We start from the raw sequence: 8,785 nt of genomic DNA on the forward strand, positions 1-8,785 counted from the left end.
TAACAATAACAACAACAAAACCTTAAATTGCCTTTATTTCACTCATTTTTTAAAATTGTGATATAAAAGGCATACATACAATATTCTATTTCTGTTGTACAAACTAATGATTTGGTATAGGCATCTATTGGCAAATGATCACCACAGTAAGTCCAGTTAACATCCGTCACCATACTCTCACACATTTTTGTTTTATTTTGTTTTTGGTGAGAACTTTTATGATCTACTCTTTCAGCAACTTTCAAATATATGATACAATATCATTAAGTATAGTTACATGGTGCTGAATGTTATATCACCAGAATTTTATTCATCTTGTAACTAGAAATTTGTAGTTTATGACCACTTTTTTTAAATTAAATTTTTTCTACTTAAAATAGTTCCAAGTGTTCTATTAATTTCCAAAACACCAGTCTTTGCAATGAATTCTCAGAAACAGTTTCCAAGAGTACTCATGACCTTTATAAGTTTGTATAACTTTCAAATAGCTAATCAGATGCTATTTGGCAAGGCAGGTTTTTTTCTTAATCTAGCTCAAGATATTATATACCTAATTATTACATTTCTATGTGGTGTATTTCTGATTGAGAGGTACATACTTTCAAATGTCTAGCTGTGTGAAAAATCACTCAGACTCTTGGTTGGGAGATACATTTTTATTTTACCCTGGATTCTTGTGCTCAGCATGCCTGCCACTCAGTTCCCAGGTGGTTTGGAAAAATACTGTGGGGAATTTTATTTTCCCTTTATCTACTCAGTAAATTCAGGATGTTGATCTTTTGGTATTGTATACATATTATTTACTAACATGTACATGAAGATTAGCCAGTCACAATAATAGGAGTATTCTGCTCTATATGCTGAGGGGACTATATTTTCTGATTAAAAATAAAAATAGTCTGATTTAAAATGCCATTGAGAGAAATCTTTTTTTTTTAATTTTATTTATATGTTCATGAGAGACACGAAGAGAGGCAGAGACACAGGCAGAGGGAGAAGCAGGATCCCCGTGGGGATCCTGATGCAGGACTCGATCCCAGGACGCCAGGATCATGCCCTGAGCCAAAGGCAGGCACTCAACTACTTAGCCACTCAGTCGTCCTAAGATACATCTTTTAAATTGAACTGTGGCTTTCTCAGAGAGAGAATAGAACATGTGAACAGTGGGGCAAAACCTTTCCTGACTTTTGAAATTTTTATACAGCCTCATTGACTATGACTTCATATGTCACTTGTTTAATTTTTTCTTTGAATTTCCAGATACAAACCTCTGATAATAAGCCTCCTCTTTAAAGGCTAGAACCCCAGCCAGCCTTGTTGAAGGGCCTCAGAGGATAACTTCAGGGGTAGAAATATCACAGGTTTGTAGGGTTTGGGCACCTGTACAATTTCTTTAATACTTAACAGATGTAATGGGTTTTCAGGAAATTCTTTTCCAGTAGTAATATAGTAAATCAAGTTATTTACCAGTTGAAAACAACTCATTGTTTTTCTTTTTTTCTAAGATTTTATTTATGAGAGACACAGAGAGAGGTAGAAACACAGGCAGAGGGAGAAGCAGGCTCCATGCAGAGAGCCCGATATGGGACTCGATCCCAGGACTCCGGGATCATGACCTGAGCTAAAGGCAGACACTCAACCACTGAGCCACCCAGGCATCCTGAAAACAACTCATTGTTAAATGCTGATAAAAGCATTAGCAAGTAAACTTGTTTGGATAGTAAGTCATCATGATTGAGCTTGAGGAACACCCAGAAGGGAAAAGTCGTTGAGCTGAATTTGCCAACCTGACAGCTGGGGGCTTTTGAGGTCTCCCTAGAGGCAGAGCTACTCAGTGGAACCTGTCCATGATGAAGATGGTATTAGGAGACCCTTGTCTCTCCACCTATTAATCCAAGAACTATGCCTTTAAAGGTAAAAGAGAACCAAACTAAATCTATCTCATTAACGTCCTCCAGGCAACTAAGAGAAAAATTGCCCTGGTACTGGACAGGACACAAGGAAAGGATCTACCCAGTGAACTCCTATTTGAATTCATATCACCTGGGTTTTGCATGGCCTCAGGTAACTATCAGAAACAAATGTAAATCCTCATTGGAAGAATACAAATAGGGACACCTTTGGTTCAGGGCATGACCCTGGAGTTCCAGGATCGAGTCCCACATCGGGCTCCCTGCATGGAGCCTGCTTCTCCCTCTGCCTGTATCTCTGCCTCTCTCTGTGTCTCTTATGAATAAAAAAGTAAAATCTTAAAAAAAAAAGAAGAAGAAAAAGGAGGTTAGACAGTGTAGATGTTGGTTGGGCCAGTTGGGTCTGCTAGCTATGCCATCCTCCCAGAAACTGGGGATCAGAGGCTCCTTTGCTGATGGGTTATCTTCCAAAGGAATGGTTTTTAGGTTCTTGAGAGAAACTGGTGAGTGGTGGGAAATACAGTCCAGAGAGACAAAGAATTCACAATGCAGGTCCTTTTTAGAAAGTGCTCTAACAAGCAGTGGTCAGAGGGGCCTATCCTTGGGTGTTGGCTAGAACAAACAATAAATTCTTTGGGCAACCTTGAGCTTTCTCACTTAGGGTGAAAGGTTAAGAGGGGCAGGATCATGTGCAACCTTAAGCTATTGGAAACTATGTCTTACTTTTCAGTCTCTTTTTATGTGGAAGGAAGTGAATGCATAAAAGAATTTTTTTTCACAAATAATTTTTCATTTTTATAAGCCCATGTTGGACCCTCGTTGAGAAGATGATTCAGAGAAGTTTGGTTAGAGTTTGTTCAAAGAGAGAACCTCTGCCAGTGTATTTCAAAAAGTTATACTAGGTTCACTATATATCTTTGCTTATGTTTATATTATAAAGTCTATCTTTAAATTATATAACTTATGAAAGATCTTTGATGGTTTCTAAGACCTCTCTCAAAATGTTTTGTCTTTTGGGGTGCCAGAGTGGCACAGTCAGTTGAGTGTCCAACTCTTGATTTCAGCTTAGGTTGTGATCTCAAGGTCGTGAGATTGAACGCCATGTCAGTCTCCAAGCTCAGCACAGAGTCTGCTTGAGATTTCTATACTCTCCCTCCCCCCTCCCAGGCTCTCTCTTTCTGTAAAATAAATACATGAATATTAAATTTTTTTTGTCTTTTATATAGTCTTATTTCACCAGGACGTTTCTACATGTGGATTTCTTCATATCTGCCCTGCTTTGGATTTTCTTTGTCTGCTTTTTAATGAAGTGCAAAATCCTCAGTCATCGTTGGTGAAATATTTTCTTTTCTCTAGTATCTCTGTCATCTCCTTCTCATCTGCTTATATACACATTCATTTAGTGGAGTTATAATTTTCATTCGCATCTTAAACAAATTGAATAAACTCTATCTCAGAATTCCAACGAGTGAAGTGTTTGGTGTCTTCTGTTGTTTCTGCTGTTCTTCCTTAGAGTGTCTGGCTCCTTGAATCAATGATTTTCATAAATCTTCAGAGCCAGAAAGCTAGGACATATTTTGCAGGCTTTTAGGGTAGTGAATTTTTATTATAAGATGTTGATGGTTACCTATAACTAAAAATATTAAGGTTTTTACAAATGCAAAACCTATGAATAACTGATGTATGTGTATGTGTGTATACATACATGTGTTTATAGTGGAACAGGATTTCAGACCTGCTTCCAAAATAAAAATTCAAATTTAACATTTAAATTAATTTATAGCATAGATGTTAAGAACATAAGAGAAAACTCTTTTGCTTGGGAGTTGTATAATTTGCAAACCCTTTTACTCTGATATTCCTTAAGCTATTAAAATAATTATACCCACGTTGTTGAGGATAAAATCAAAGCTCATGGAGGTTTAGTGTTTATCTATGCACAATGATGTGGATGATCAAACCCGTCATTGCATAGCAAACCAGCTCGTCTATACAAGAGAACTACATCGGTTGTAGCAGTGAAGCTGTTGATAGTCTATTTAATCAGAGGGGTGCTTTCTCCTTCTGGGATATTTGTCAATTTTCATCCCAAATTGTCAGGAAATTATAAGATATTTTAGCCTTCTAAATACTGAATGAGTCTTGTGTACCTTGCTCAAACTGTGTTAGTAAAGAGACCTTTTGTGTCTGTAACTGAGATCACTTACAAGGTCTCTCCCCCAATGGCTCTACTCTGCTCTTCTTCCAACGCATCACCTCAGGTTGCTCTGTCTCCTAGGAATTGCACTGAAGTCATTTTCCCTACCTGGTTTCTTACCATAATTGTTTTCTAGCACTGGAACTGTCAAGAGTCATTTCAGATGTCAAGGGAAGCATACAGATGATAAATGCATAGATCTCCAATCTGTCACCTTGTCACCTGCAGCAGGGCTATTACAAGGGAGACCTGTGAGCAGGTCAGATCCATTCCAACCAGTAAGAACGTATAGATTAATCAAGTAGATGCTGAAAAGGAAATAGTTTTGGCCATGAATAAGTGAGAGATGTTTTTGTGAAAGTATTTAATAATGCCCTAGAGATGTTTTATTGGCACAATTTTATTTTTTATTTTATTTTTTTAAGATTTTATTTTTCATTCATGAGAGACATAGGAGGAGAGAGGCAGAGACTTAGGCAGAGGGAGAAGTAGGCTCCATGCAGGGAGCCCCATGTGGGACTCCATCCCAGAACTCTAGGATTACACCCTGAGCAAAAGGCAGTCGCTTAACCGCTGAGCCACCCAGGCTTCCCTATTGGCACAATTTTAATAAGTCAGAAGCTCAGCTTCTTAAACTGATATTTGTTCACAGTAAAAATGTATCATATTGTATATCCCTGAATTTATAGTTTATTGGGTCTATCTTTTTTCTTTTTTTTTTTAAGATTTAATTTATTTATTCATGAGAGACACAGGAAAGCAGAGACACAGGCAGAGGGAGAAGCAGGCTCCATGCAGGGAGCTCGACGTGGGACTTGATCCTGGGTCTCCAGGATCACACCCTTTGCCGAAGGCGGCGCTAAACCACTGAGCCACCCAGGCTGCCCCTCTCTCTTCCTTTCTGAGGAAAGTCTTAAAATGTTGACAGAAACCTCTGATCACAGCAATTTACATAAGAGAAAAATAAATATTCTCCAGTTTTATTTAGGGACCCCTTAATTAAATCCTATTTGATAAAGTCGACTTGAAAACCGGAAATTCTTGAAATGTTAATGTTATTGTTTTACATGTGTCTTTTTCTAATGGATTGTATTTTTGAGAGGTTTTAGGTGTACAAAAAATTGAGAGAAAGGTACAGAAATTACCCACATATTCCTGCTCCCTGAATAGTATATTTTCTGTAACAAGGATGAACCTACTTTAATGCTCATAATCATTCATTGCCTGTAGTTTATCTTTAGGTTCACACGTGGTGTTATACATTCTGTGAGTTTGGACAAAGCATGATGACTTAGGTCGCACATGACCTGTCTCATCTATGTCCCTCACGATCTCTCACCCTGCAGGTTCTGGGTGAACATAAGTTTTCAACTTATTGGGGCAAATGACAAGAAATGTGACTTCTGTATTGTATGGTAAGAATATGTTTAGTTTTGTAAGAAACCACCAAACTGTCTTCCAAAGTGGCTGTAACATTTTGCATTCCCACCAGCAACATATGATAGCTCCTGCTGTTCCATATACTGTCTGGTATTTGGTGTTATCATTGTTCTAGATTTTGGGCATTCAAATGGGTATATAGTAGAATCTCATTTTTAAATTTTCATTTCCCTTATGACATATGATGGGGAACATCTTTACATATGCTTATTTGCCATCTGTATATCTTCTTGCCGAAATACCTGCTAAGATCTTTGGCCCATTTTTTAATTGAATTGTTTGTTTTCTGATTGTTGAGGTTTAAGAATTCTTTGTATATTTTTTATAGTGGTCCCATTACCAGATATGTCTTTTGCAAATATTTTCCCTCATTCTGTGGCTTGTCTTTTCTTTCTCTTAATAATATCTTTTGCACAGCAACTTTTAATTTTAATGAACTCCAGCTTGTCAATTATATCTTTCATGGATGGATCACTATCTTTGTTGTATCTGAAAAGGCATCTTCATCCCTATAGTCATCTCTGTTTTCCTTATGATATCTTCTAGGAGTTTTATAATTTGTTTTTTATACTTAGGACTGTGATCCATTTATGTTAATTTTTTTAAGGGTATGAGATCTGTATATTTATTTTTTTGCATGCAGATCTGCAGTTGTTCCTACACCATTTGTTGAACAGATTATCTTTGCTCCATTGTATTATTTTTACTTCTTTGTCAGAGATTAGTAGTCTATATTTATGGGAGTGTATTTCTTTATTCTACTCCAGTGACCTATTTGTCTCTTCATTTGCTATTACCCCTTGTTTGATTATTTGATTACTCTTCAATTATTGGCAAACTAGAATTATTATTATCCTAATACTTCAATTGTTAGCTGACTTAATCTTGGAGATTGCAAAAGTATGTTGTACTTTTTTTCTTTTTTTCTGAGAGAGATAAAATGTGTCTGCAAGTAAGGGTGATGGGGAAGACACAGGGAGGGGGAAAGAGAATCCAGAGCAGGCTCCATACTCAGTACGGAGCCTAACATGGGGCTCAATCTCACAACCCTGAGATCATGACCTGAGCCAAAATCAGGAGTCAGATGCTTCACCAACTAAAACACCTAGGCACCCCTGTACCCTCTTTTTTGTGTATGACAAAGATGCCTTAAAGTATTTAGCAAAAAGCTTTGCATAGAGGAGGTTGATACCTTCATACTTGAGTTGGAGGCATCAGGTGGATGTGCATGTTAGCATTTAATACCCAGATTATTTGGTTATTTCTGGGTGTTTCCCTTCTCTTTATAGCAGTAAGTAACCTCACTGGCTTGTAGACCAGGTAAAAATTTGAACTAAGATACAGGCCCTCAAGAAATGCCACTAACTGACTCCTTTAATCTAGACCAATGACGAAGGTCAGGTCTCAACATGGTGCAACAGCAGAAGTACTATTCCTGCTAGTCTCAACCATGCTATGAAGGCACATATCATGAGCTGTGTCTTTCCACAATGTCAGCTTTATTCAGTTATAACATTAACATAGTTGTAAAGCATGTTCAGGATTTCAAACTCGTTATTTTGCTAAGTATTTAACTTGGCTTCATCCACATCACACAAAGCAAAGCACAATACAAACTCACACGACAAACAAGGTACAACAAGGGGTAAGTTAACAAACCAAATACAAAGTCAGTCTATGGGTGTGAAGTTGAGAAGAGGATTTAGTCCCATTGGGTTAGCTCTCAGAGTGTCCTGCTTATTATCTTCAAGCAGCAGAGGATCTCTGTTCTGTTCAGAGATGGATTGGGCAGAGCCTTTGATGATACACAGTTGCCTTTCTGATGCACTCAGACATGGAAGGGTCAGCATCTGGAGATTCTAATGGTGTGCTGGAAAAGTCCTCCCCTTTTAAAGGAGTTTAATCAGTTTTGGGCAAAAGCTTCTGCTTCTGCTACTCATTGATACTGGGTGTCATCAGCCTGTGCTGCTATTGTCAATATCTGGTCTTAGGTCCAATGCCCTTATCTGCTTACATTACTGCTTGTCATGAGAGACTCCATCTTGCTCTCTGCACTGCTACAAGAAAAAAAATTTATTCACCAAAATAACTGCAAATTCTAGCTGAGATCCTGGGAAGTATCTAGAGTGTGTGCTGATTGAGGTGCAGTGATGAAATATTTGGGGTTTTATGGACATGGGGGGTCTTTTTAAAGATTTTAACTTCCCAAGAAGGAAATGTGGAGATAGCAGTAATGCACTGCCAAAATGGTTTCTTAAAGCTTGTGAAGAAAGTCTACAAAAAATGAGATGCAGGTACTAGGAGTCCTGTAGCAGAGTACTGAGAGAGGGGTGAAAATGCTCAAAAATTGAGGTGTGTTAGAATAGATTTATTAAGTCATATCAGAGAGCTTTCTAGATAATTATTTTTCCCAGAGGCTCAGAATAAGCTTACTCAATAAAGCATTAAGGAATTCTCTAGCATGGAGAGAATATTACTGTTAAGAATCTCAGAGATAACTATATTCTGTAGGTCAGGATTTCTGATGGGAGATTTTTCAATGAAACTGGTCTTCCAAATGTCAACAGGAATGATAGCATTCCAGAATAGCAGCAAGTAACTGTCAGGAAAAGAGTGGGTACTTCTGCTGTACTAGGAAATAAGACCAGAATGGAAACCAAGAGCTCCTAAGGTATAGCTTGTTATATCTTTTAGGATTTTGGAAACAGTACATATTCAATGCTTGGACATATTGCTTTGAGTAAGCTTTATTCAAAGTGAGCTCTTCAGTAGGTTCAAGCTAGAGATAAGTAGCCCTGCTGCTAGGACCATGTGAACAGGCACATCCCATGGTGCTAGAGCTATATGGGATAGGTAAGGGTGCTGTATGAACTCTCTAGTAAGCCCCAGTAAGAAAGCCACAGTGTAGACATAGGAATCTGGAGCAAGGCCATGTCATCTACAGCATCAGACTGTTCATCATTCAGAAAGTGGCTCCGGGCTTTGGTGGCATGCAACAGTTTCTGATTATGGACTTGCAGATGACTAAGCAATTAGAGCTTCCCATCTCACAAATGGTAGGGTCAGATCTATAAATTATGACATTGGACAGGCACAGCAACAATCCATCATGTGATGAAAATAGTACCATTGTAACTGGTTCATGTAGATTCTAATGGCACTAATGAGGACACAGACAGACAGTCCTTGCCCCTATGTCACTTACTCTATTGCACAGACCTCTCTTCCCTAGTTTATA

Source organism: Vulpes lagopus, chromosome 3 (genome assembly GCF_018345385.1).
Source record: "Vulpes lagopus strain Blue_001 chromosome 3, ASM1834538v1, whole genome shotgun sequence".
Lineage (NCBI taxonomy): Eukaryota > Metazoa > Chordata > Mammalia > Carnivora > Canidae > Vulpes > Vulpes lagopus.